We start from the raw sequence: 12,015 nt of genomic DNA on the forward strand, positions 1-12,015 counted from the left end.
ATGGTTTTGGCTAAAGTATTTACCGAGTTGCGCACTACGATTATTTTCTTATTTTGCGAAATGAAGATGAGTTCGATTTCCTTATAACGGAGGGGGTAGTTTTTAATTAAAGAGGGAAATTAATACCTAGAGAGCATTTCCTCCGCTATTATGAAGCGATGTCCTTATCTTCTGAGTGCACCTTCACCATTATTAGAGGGAGTTTTACTCAGCAAAATCTCGAGCCTGCTCGTGGATTTTCGAGAGGCTGGGCGTCTCCAGTCCTACGACGCTTTGGCCTCCGACCCAAACACTATGGAACGCGTGTGGCCTTCTCCGTGGGCAATACATAATCGGAGATGTACTACACTTTAAACGCGTATTGGCGATAATGGATTTTGAGAGTGCCACTACAAGACTAATATGAATGGCTCACATCGGATACCTTCCAAATGTCATGGCAGCAGGTATAACTGCCCCTGGAAACACGCGTACGCGGCCATTCGAACAAGGCACTAACACTCGAGGCGGTTCGAAGATAAAGGATGAGGACGGACTCCACTATCGTTTTAGTCGAGACTGAGCCAGATTTTCCTCGCTGGCACGCGCGGTGCGTCGTCAACGTTGCGGCACTCGATCGGGTCAGGCGTTGGGCGCTGATCACTTTGTAGTGACGGCTCGAAAGCAATTCGGATTTACGCCAGTCCGAAGCTTTCTGGCCCCACGCCGCGCCTGACCAGGCAGTCAACCTTCCGTCTCATCGAGTTAAGGGTGCTCAATCCTTCGCGCTCAAAATTTGCCGAGATGAAAGAAAAAGACACGCCTCAGCTTCAACTTGATCTTTAATTTATTCAAGTTAAAAAGCACAATACCAACGGCCACTTCAAACGGATGGCATTCAGAGTGAGCTCGCAGAGCTCGTTGCCCATTGCCCCCGTGTCGAGGAGGGCCGCCTATACTGCAAGCTGGGAAAGAGTGAAGTGGGCGACTGTGGTCTCCGTTGCCGCCCTGGGGTTTGTTGAGCTAAATAAGCTGACAGCTGCAACCGCAATGCCATGCGCCTCCCCGTTACAGAAGTGAGGATCCTTACGGCACAGGTAATAGCAATATCAGGTGATTCAGGACGCTCGACACACCAGTATCAGGCGCCGCTTCGCTGGTTAAAGAGCCCACAGTGACAAACAAATGTGCATGCGGACATTGGCACTTGCGGCGTTTGAAGAAGCGTCGAACCGAACCATGCATGCAAAGACGTGCTGTCGACGAATTGCATCGAAGCTTATTAATACGAACTTTAGTGACCAGGACCTGAAGTACTTACAGTACTCCACCCCGTTTTCGCGGGCGTGGATTATATAGGATTTACAAATAAATTAGATTTTAGCTTCTAAACCTTGGTTCTTTTTTGATTCATGACAATCGCATCCGGAAGTTTATCAGAGCGCGAAAACGGGGTGCAGTACTGTACGTACATGCAATCACAATTTGTGATTCACCATTTCGGTGGACCAATCCGCTTGAAGATCTACCGGGTACACGGTGATGACTATCCGCTCAAAAGCGATGCGCCACATCTTGACGACAACCGAGTATGGCATGTGTTGGAATTCTTACTTTTAGGCCGTGCTCGGTTTGCAGGGGCAAATCCAGCTTGTTTGAAAATAAGCTAGAGCTGTAGAACAGTCGTTTTGTTAAGTAAAATAAAGATAAAATAAGTGATCGTGTTCCATCAGAAAAAAACTGGATTTGAAGGCGCAAAGGAGGACGAATCCCAGAGCTGAATTTTGAAACCAGTCGTTTGGTGCTATCCTGCTGGATGTCATTTTTTGTGTTTCTTAGCGGAATAAAGACATTCCAGCTCTTTAATAACAATTACAGCTGGTTTTAGCTTAGATCGAACACGGCCTTACATTTTTCATTGTTACTTAAAAAGAACTTTGCATGTTCACCCGCTTAAAAACGTTTTGAGATCGAAATTCTACATTGTTCGCGTAAAATAACGCTCGGACTTCACTTAGATTTTGTACTGGTATTTTACACCCAACAAGATCAATAGCTTTCAATTGATAATGTTATTCAACCAATCAAATTGAGTAGAGGACGGTGAGTCATCTACGCCAGCTGATCGGACGTATCCCGTCCGATCGATACGCAAAATATGTGTATGTTTATTCAAACCAAATGGCATTACCATCCACCCGTATATATAAGCCAAATTGGCTCGTGAAAGCCGTCTTCTAACACACTGTCGGGATCCATTAGAGCGATCCAATATCCTGAGGCAATGTCCATCATGGCGAAAAGCTTCGCGCTCCCCAGAACGTTCAGGATGTCGTTAATCATAGGCATTGGGTAACTGTCCTTCTCTGTACCAGCGTTTACTTTCTGAGAATCATTACAGAATCTAACACCACCGTCAGGCTTTCGTATTATCATCACTGGACGGGACCGGGGACTTGTCGAAGGTCTAATGATTTCAAGATCCAGATAAGCTTGGATCTCTGCTTCCATGACGCCCCCTTCGGCTTTTGGCACTCGGTACGAAGGATGCTTTACTGGCATGTGGTCCCCGGTGTCAATACCGAACTGTATCAGGTCCAACCTTCCTGGCTTCTTCGAGGCCTTGACGAATAAGTCCCTCAGGTCGTTCAACATTTTTGCGAAGAGGCATCTTTGTTCGGCGCCGAGCGACGCGTCTTCAAAGTCGACCTCAAAGTCGTCTTCATCACCCTCGTCCAGGGCGGCACTCATCTCAGCCTCGATCGGTCCAACTTCGGTCGTCGCGTCCTCTTTCATCGTACTTCACACTGCTCTAATGTATTTCGTCGCTCCATCTAGATTAGAAGCTCTCGTAATGAGCGCCGACTTCGGAATGATTTTTACTGCAGCGACGTACGCACCAGTGTTGATCTCGACCTCTTCCGCAAAAGCGCTCCACTCCTCGACCAGAACAGCTCCATCCGTCACGGTACACTCGCGCTCAAAGACTCGTTCCGGTAACACCGCACAGCACAGCTGAACGGTCCTTTATCATTCTGCAGACGGTCGATCTCACTAAGGCCTGGTGTCCAGGCTCCAAACGCATGGTCGAAGATATCGTACCCGCGTAAGTTCTTTCTACTCTTGTCGCGCCCAACGGAACCAAGTCTCCCGTCCCCTTTAGTGTCATCGACCGTTCTTTGAGATCAATCACTGCACCGAACGCCTTCAAAGCGTCGGTTCCAATAATCGCGTCGACAAACAAGTGGTGTGCCACGACGAAGAAATGTTCTTTCCAGCATTCCAAGTGCCATGGTCAAGTTTATCACACCGCTAACACGAATGTTGTGCCCCGAAACACTATACAAGCTCCCAGTATAGGGTCTCAGGGGTTCGGAAGCTCGACCGAGTCGCTTGTCCTCACGGTCGCAGCCACTATTTTTGGCGTCTCGGCTTCCCCGTTGCACAACGTTTCGCGAATAACTTGGGCTTCCGTCCTGAAATAGTCTCGCGTCCAGGCCAAATCTCGATTTTGGAGCGTTTCAGTCAACGTTCCACAACGTCCACGCGGTATTCTCGAATCGAGTCCTCATCCAAGGGAAACCCGTCCGCTTTGTCACGTAAGGGAGGGATGCCATCATCGGCATGACCGTTCTCTCGGCTCTCGAGATCTTCGAGTTAGCGATCCGTCGTTGCGTTCCGCTCTAGGTTTAGGAGTTCGTACACTCGACTACGAATTAGAAACGTCATCGAAATGGCAGTGTTCCCGTCTCCCCTGCAGGGGCCTTAGCGATTGATATGACGGCATCATCAAGTTCAACACACACGTTCTGTATAAGCTCGTGTTCTAGCGCGTCTCCAGACAATCCCTCTAAACCTCTATGCTCGTCCTCGTCTGCCATAACTGAACCAACGACAGGCTGACGTCTCCTCTGTTCCTCCGACGTCCTTGAAGTTCCGGCTTGCCCGCTTCGCTTTTGCTGACGTCTCTATCGCGTGGGCGTACCAGTCCAGCCAATACGCTGGCGCTCTAAGATCTTCAGACGAGACCTCTCGGGTACGTTCCAGCACGTCTTCCGGTATTCCAAGCTCGGCACTCATTTCTGCGAGTGTCAGCTTCCCTTGTTCATTCGCGTTCCGCTTGGCACGAAGCATAACAATTCCTTCGTCCATCGGGAACAATCATTCTTCCGTTCCTTCTCGTACTTCTCGCGTTCATTCTTCACCACCCGGTCGCCACCGCGCTCGAGCATGGCCAGCGCCTCGTCGGTAAACAGGCGTTCGTTGTGCTGTGTCGAATCCTTCCCCTTGGTACGTTCTGCGTTATCCTCAGCGTTCTGAGCGTCTGTCCTTGATTGACGTATGCTCACTTGTACAATAACTTCCGAGAACTGACTTGACCTGGCGCCAGATGCGTCCTCCGTGATCGTTTCGAGTGCTCCTTCGCACTGCGTAGAGCGGGCAAGCTGCATCTCCACTCCCTCACTCTCGTGGAACTTCTCCTTGGCGTCTGCTGCAGTCTCGGGGCGTTCCATTGCTCTCTCACTGACGTCCGGTACCGGCTAAACCACCACTAATCGATGTGTTTGGGCTGGCCTATGACAAGTTTGTGGCCTAACAAGAACGTGTGGGCTGGATGTGAGCGTTGGAGGCGCTCCTGAAAGACGGAGCCTTGGCTTTAGGCCCTTAAGTGAGAGTGAGTGTACGGAAGCCTTGATTCGAAACGAGGTTCTGGCACGTCTCGTGCATCTCTCGCACATGCTGGTCTAGCCAGTACTGTGTGCGCTCCAACTGTTCCGTTACCGTCCATCGAGTTGATTCTGCACTATTGTCAGCCGACATATTTTCTGCCCATTTAGGACGAAGACGACGGACAAGGTGAGAGCATGCGTACTGGCATGGGTGAAGAAAGGACGCGATCGCGTACGTGCGTGAACGTAAAATTAGCAGTGGTAGAAAAGGAAACAGACCCTGGAGGGCTGGGCTGATGCAACGCATATCTCCAGGACTTGTCTGGTCCGTTCTTGCTCTCGTAGAGACGCGATTGGTCTATGGTTGTCACCCCGCGTGGAAACAAGCACATTCCAGTATTTGTGGACTATTTCACGAGTTGTGTCGAGGCATTGCGGTCGCGTCGTTAGACACAATTTCGTTTGTGGGCGCCACGATAGTCGGTAGACATGGAGTACCGGAACGTCTACTGAGTGACTGCACTTCACGTCTAATCCGGCCAAATGACTGTTTCAGACGTTGGGGATTAAGAAGTTGCTCGGTGCGGCATACCATCCACAGACCCAAGGCCTTGTGGAACGCTTCAATTGAAACGCTGATGGGGATCATGCGTATGTTTGTAAACGAAACGCAGACCGATACCTGCAAGAGTCATGTTCGCGAATCGGACGGCGTACCCACGAAGGTCTCGGTGACAGCCCGTTCTTTAGTCTGTACAGATGCGATCATGTACTACCGGGCGTTCCTGAACACTGGAAAGGACTGGAATAGTAACGAAATTGCGACGTACCGAAGGAAATAGTATCGCTCGTTGCGTAACTCTCCTCGTCTAGTAGAGCGACAACTGCTCAAGGCACAGGACAGACACATGCAGCGGTTGGACAACCAAATGGAGATGACATATGCAGACGGAGACGCTGTCTGGATGTACCAGTACTCCGTTAACTTCTGCAGCAGAACGGGAGTCTTCAGCTACAGCAGCAGCCTTCGACTCTTCTTCGCCCTCGTCTTTGAAGGTGACCAGCTTCACGACGTCTTTTTGTGCTGGACGGAGGTCGGACGGTAGGAATTTTGTACATGCCAGCGTTAATTCGAGCCACGATATCGTCCTGAGCCAGCTTGACGGCGTGACTATTGACGACCGTCTGTCATGGATTCCTCGTTCTAATCACCCGTCCAAGCTGCGTGAGGCTTCGTGCCAGACATTGTGTCACGACGGACAGGAGCCAGAGCCGCTAGCGAGAGCCGACTCTTCTCGTCAGCGTCCGGATTCAGCGTGTCCGTCGACTCGAACAAGAAGCCCATGCGGAGGCTCCCGTACGTGTAAATATATGAAGGGTCCAGGGTGTTCTCGAGCGTGGCGCTGTAGAGGTCCTTGTCCGTCGGTTTCAGGGACGCGAGATCTGCAACTATGGGTCCGTCGTAAGGGCGACCGTCGCATGTGGCTCTGCCGGGCTGACCTTTAAGTCAGTACATCTCGGAGCGGTTCTCCAGCATGTCGAGGAAGGTGTGAAAGTACCACGTCTCGTTGCAGATGCTTGTGAACACCCAGCGAGCTTAAAGGCAGGCATCTTCAACTTGCGGTTTTCAACTGGCATTGAGTCATGGCTGCAGCTGTTGCGTGAGAAGCGTAGCGTTGCCCATTCTTAGAAGGCACGTTGATGGTCATCCAGAAGCCCCAGTGCGCGTGATACACGTTTTAGAGCTTGGTGGGGTCGTACCAAAGGGAACGTCCAGTCCAAGGGAACGTGAGACGCTAGTGTTTCTTGCCGAGAGCTTCCGTCTTTGCCAGAATGGCAGCAATTGCCCGAAGATTAGGGGCAGGAGCGGCGGGACTCACGTCGAGAAGACGCCGAATTCGTTGGACGGGATGTGGGGTTTCTTGAGCTTGTTGGCGGAACGAGCCTTCTTCACGGATGCATTGGAAGCGGAGTCATCGATGCTGGCCTTGCGCTTGCCTCGCGCCGGTGGCTTGAGTGACTGCTTGGGCGGCTATTTCGACTGTTTGCTGGACGACGACGTCGAGGCCGACTCGAAGCGTGAAGAAGAAGCTGTGTCCGGCAGCGCGGCGAGGGTCGCCACAGTCCCATGGAGAGAAGCACATGCCCTGCCGTTCAAGATGTCTTCGGCGAGCTGAATCAGAAACCGTAGACCTGGCGACATGCTGTTGCTAGGCGCCGCGCGGTTCAGCCTACAGCTGTTGCTTGAGCGCCCGCCCGTCGTCGCCGGGAGTGCCATGCTCTTCGTGGCCGACGGCGGTGTCTAAAACCGCTCGGACGCGTCTTAACTCAGCGGCGGTGAGTCGTGCCGACATGGGAGGAAGGCGGCGTGCAGGATGAAGAAGAAGTTGGGAGCAGAAAGGTCTCGAGTCTATTTTTTAATGGCCGCCACGGGGCACGCGAGAGGGTCGACAGCTGGGAAGCGGCTTTGGTGGAGAAACGCAATGATGTTTGTTGATTCGAGCGGACAAGGTGTCGGTTGGAGAGCTGTCCAAAAGGCCAACGGTCTGGAGGAGCTGCGTATGGCTACTCAGGTGGCCTCCGAGGCGATCGGTTCCTCGGGTGACGCGACTGTGGGCAAGCGAGCGCCGCAGCCCATCGCCCTCGGCCTCTCCAGACAACCGTCCGAACCCTCGGCTCGTAGAACGTGAGTTCGATTCTGGTAGTGAGGGCGAAGCCGAGTCCGAGAGCACGCACGATGCCCCTGCGGGCTCTGCGGGAGGGCACAGCCCAGTGCCCAGCGAGCACAATGATGACAGCGTGCAGTCGATCGCAAGTGATCAAGGTGATCACAGTCCCAGGACGTCTGTGCGCTCTGAGAGTCCGGCCGTCGAGGCTAAGGGCACTCCTAAAGCCGGTGGAGATGAGGAAGAGAATCCTCGCAAACGTCTCTCGCTTGCCGAGGGTCTTGCGCGTGCTAAGGCCTCTAAAGCCGAAGGCGCCAAGCCCTCAAAGAAGCGTAGAGCCTGTAAGTCTCCACTCCGCGAGGAGAAGGCGACTCGACACTCCCATCGGGGCATCTTCGACTCCTCGGATGAAGAGGAGGAGAAGGAGGAAGAAGAGGAAGAGGAGGCGGGTGCTATCGCTGAGCCCCGGGAGATCACTATCAACCTCGACCAGCAGCAGGGGGACCCTTAAGCTGCCCAGCGCACGCGTGGGGGTTCGGTGGTGGCACCCGTCAGCCAGGGAGCTGCCTTCAACTCAAGAGGGTATTGGCCTCCCGAGGAGAGCTCTGGGGCTGACCTCTTCTTAGAGCTTCTCGTCGCTCCTCGTGGCCTTGTGGGCGGTCACACTTCTAGAAGCATCTACGAACGTGCCCTTGTTCAGAAAGAACAGTTGTTCGTTGACAACTTGGAGGCTGCTCGGTGTGTGCTTCTCGCGCCACACCGCATTCCCCTTAAGGACTTCGCGACTTGTCGTAAGAAGACCGAGACCCGGGGTGGTCTTTATCCTCTTTGGGGGTATCCCTGGGGTTATGCCCGAGAACTGTCCTACGTGGAGTTCTTGTGAGGACATGTTCTTGGCATGGGTGGAGTCTCTTAAGTACTCACCCACGGAGTTACGGGAACTCCATGAAGATCAGCTGTTGTCCCGCATCCTGGACCAGCGTGATCTTCGTGTTCGGTTTGCCCACTTGGTCAGCAAGCGCATGCTGCCAAGGGACATCCTAAAGCGCGCGGCTTCCAGCGCTCACGATGAGCGCGGGTACGGAATGTATTCATTGTCCGTACCCCGTTCGGGCAAGAAGCCCCGGACTACTTATGAAGCTGCCGCCGCTTCTGTTCCCAGATTGCGACAGCCTTCGGGCAGTCAATCAGGAGCCGATCAATCGGTTCCCACGAGTTCTCGGAGTGGGCATAGCCCCTCCACTTCACGAGGAGCTGTCGCTTACCGCGACGCCGTTGCTCCTGGAGAATCTGCTCCACGTGGAAGTGGACTTCTCCATTCCGGTCAAGCAGGGGCGGAGGTGCCCTCGTACGAGTACGAGTACTCGGCGCCTCCCAAACGCCACTCTCGTCCGAGTGCTCCGGCTGCGGGTCCGACACAGGGCCCTGAGGTTGACCGCCTCCGTCAACGTGTCCTCGTGCTTGAGATTGCACTTGGCCTTGGGACTGGCGGTGATGCTGCCGCCCATACCGGGATTCAGGGCGAGCTCGCTCGTCTTGTGGGCCGCCTGGACCTGTTGGAGCGAGAGGTCGCGAGCCTGCACCTGCGGGTGGATCGCCGGGCCTCTTCGTCCGATCTGGACGAGGCCTTTCGCATGATCCGACGGATCGAGGCTCTGTTGCCACGTCCGGAGCCGCCTGCGGCACACTCCCAGACGTCCGCGCATGGTGCGTACCCGGCGTACTCAGCGTACTCGGCGTATGGCGCCGGGGTCCGTTCGTATGGAGCCCCTCCGGCGTACGGTCTTGATCGCAGCCTTGCCGTTCCGACTGAGGCTTGGGTGCCTGCTCCGACGCCCTCGTCGACGTCTGTGACCGGTCCTCGCTTCGAGGAGCTGGGTCAAGGTGGGTCTGCGAGTCAGCAACCCCCTGCGGATCAAAGTACCGCTTAAGACGTCCAACATAGAACGTCGGGTGCGTCGTCATTGACTTTGGCAGGTCGATGGTGTACGACGCATTATGTCTGGCCAGGACTGCAAATGGTCCGATGAAGCGGTGCTTCAGCTTGTTGCTGCCGACAGAGCTGACAGTGTCAAGAGGTAGGTTCCTCGTGTCTAGCAACACTAAGTCCCCCACCTTAAATATACTTAAGTTTCCTCTTCCATATTTGTCGAAGTACTCCTTTTGTTTATCTTGGGCCGCTGCCATGGCATCGCGGACCCTGCTGACAGCGCTCAGCTTGGTATCCATAAAGGATTCCACTTGTTTCCGCAGCGAAACTGGTCTCACATCCGAGACCTGGGAGGAAAGGGCTTTTCGAGCCTCTCCCCCACTTAGAATAGAGGAGTCAGTGTCTCCTCGAAGGTTGAGAGGCACGCTGGGGTGACGGAAGCCGTTCAAGTAGAACGGCGTGAACCCTGTGGACGCGTGCCCGCGTTGTTGAGCGCAAACTCAACAACACGAAGCTGCGTCGACCACGTACGTATTGCTGCCGCACACACACTGCGCAGAGTGTCCTCGAGCACTCGATTGACGCGCTCTGTATGGCCGTTAGTCTGCGGATGGTCCGCCGTGGACATCTGCAGACGAGTTCCCAGCAAAGGGAACAGCGTTTTCCAAAACGCAGCCGTGAACCGCGGGTCTCGGTCCGAGACAATCGTCTCCGGGAGACCGTGATAGCTAAACACGCCAGCAACGAACAACCTTGCGGTTTGTTCGCCCGTAACAGTGACGGGAACCGGAGCAAGATGTACCATCTAGATGTACCATCTTGCTCAGCCGACACACGAGCACCAAAATTCTGGTGTTGCCGTGTCCGTCGGCGGGAAGCCCAAAGATGAAGTCAAGACTCATCGACTTCCAACAGTCAGCCGGTACGGGCAGGCTCTGGAGTGGAGCCGAAGAGTGCCCTGCGGGTTTGACCCGCTGACATGTTTCGCATGTCTTAGCGTACCGAGCGACCCACTTGTACATGTGGTCCACCAGAAGGACTGAGAGACCGACAAAAAGGTCTTCTCGCGGCCCAAGTGGCCGCTGGAGGGCACGTCGTGCGCCTCCGCGGGGATATCGAACTTCAGATCCTCGTCGTTGGGTATGACCACCCGTGGAGGTTCACTGGGCTCCACCCGGTAATAGAGGAGGCCATCCTTCAACTCATATCGGTGGAGCCGTGAGTGCTGTCGCGACGAGAGCCAGTCGGACTTCGCGCTCGTTCCTGCCATAAGGAACTTGACGATGGGCGCGACAGCCTCATCGTCCCGATACGCCATCCGTATCCGATCATATAGATCCGTTGTCACCCGCGTGATGTGGGCCAACTCGTAGTCAGGACGCCGAGAGAGGGCGTCCGCAAGCATGTTGAGTTTGCCCGGCTTGTATTCGAAGCGGAAGTTGTACTCCGCGAAGAAGGACAGTCACCTCGCCATCCTTTGGGAGAGGTGAGGCGAGTTAGTCGCCGTCCTTAAGGATGCGTGGTCTGTGTAGATCACGAGGGGCCGAGAGCCCAGAAGGTGAGCACAAAACTTCACAAGGGCATATTACATTGCCAGGAGCTCCCTGTCGTCGCCAGGGTAGTTCCGCTCGGCGTCTTTGAGCTGCCTGGACTGGAATGAGATGACTCGTTCGTGTCTAGCCGTGTCGGCCTGCAGCAATACACAACCGATGGCGTAATCGGATGCATCGCAGACGACGCTAAACGGCTTCATCTCATCCGGCAGGGCCAGTACAGGGGCCTCTTGGAGACTGGCCTTGATGCTGTCAAAAGCATCCTGGTGCTCTTGCTCCCAGCGCCAGTCGACGTCCTTCTGAAGGAGGCTCGACAAGGGCTTAGCGAAACCCGCGTACCCTGCGCTGTACTTGTGAAGGTAGTTGGCCAAGCCCAGCCACTTTCGAAGATCCTTTTGGGATCGGGGCGTCGGCCATGCTGCTATGGCCTTGACCTTGTCTGGGTCAGCCCGAACGCCCACGCTGCTTACGAAGCAACCGAGAACTTTGATCTCTGGTGACGTGAAAACGCACTTGTCGATGTTGGCGTAGAGCTTGGTTGCTCGCATTACGTCCAACACTCGACGAAGGTGTCCTCGATGCACCTCCATGGCCGTCTTGCCTCCCTCGGCACGGCTATGGACGAATATGTCGTCAAAGTACGTTTGTACGAAGGTACGCAAAGGGCGGAACAATTGCGTCACCAGGCGATTGAACGTCGCCGGGGCGTTAGACAAGCCCTGTGGCATGACGAGCCACTCCCAAAGCATGCCGCTTGGAGTGCTCACCGCGGTGAGCGGGATGTCTCTCTCTCGCATCAGGATTTGGTAGTATCCGTCTACCAAATCCAGCGCACTGTACAGTGCGCTCCCGGCCATGTTGTTTAACAACACATCCTTTCGTGGGATTGGTGTTTGAACCGGCACCGTCGCGTTGTTCAGCTTGTTGTAAGCATGAACTAGACACCACTTTCCGTTCGGCTTCCGAACGCAGAAAGTCGGCGTCGAGTGCGGGAATCTCGACTCCCGCACCATGCCCGACTTCGCTTTCGCGGCGAAGAAGGCATCAATGACCTCGCACTGTTCGCGCGGGAGAGGCCATTGCCTCGTGACACACTACTTTGTGCCAGGCACGATATCAATCTCATGCCGTACACCTCGATTCGGTGGGATTTGGGTCGGTGGGTGTTTGTTCACCACGTCCGCATACTCCGCCATCAAAGGATACACCGGATTCTT

This window comes from Phytophthora infestans, genomic scaffold (assembly GCF_000142945.1).
Source record: "Phytophthora infestans T30-4 supercont1.39 genomic scaffold, whole genome shotgun sequence".
NCBI lineage: Eukaryota > Oomycota > Peronosporomycetes > Peronosporales > Peronosporaceae > Phytophthora > Phytophthora infestans.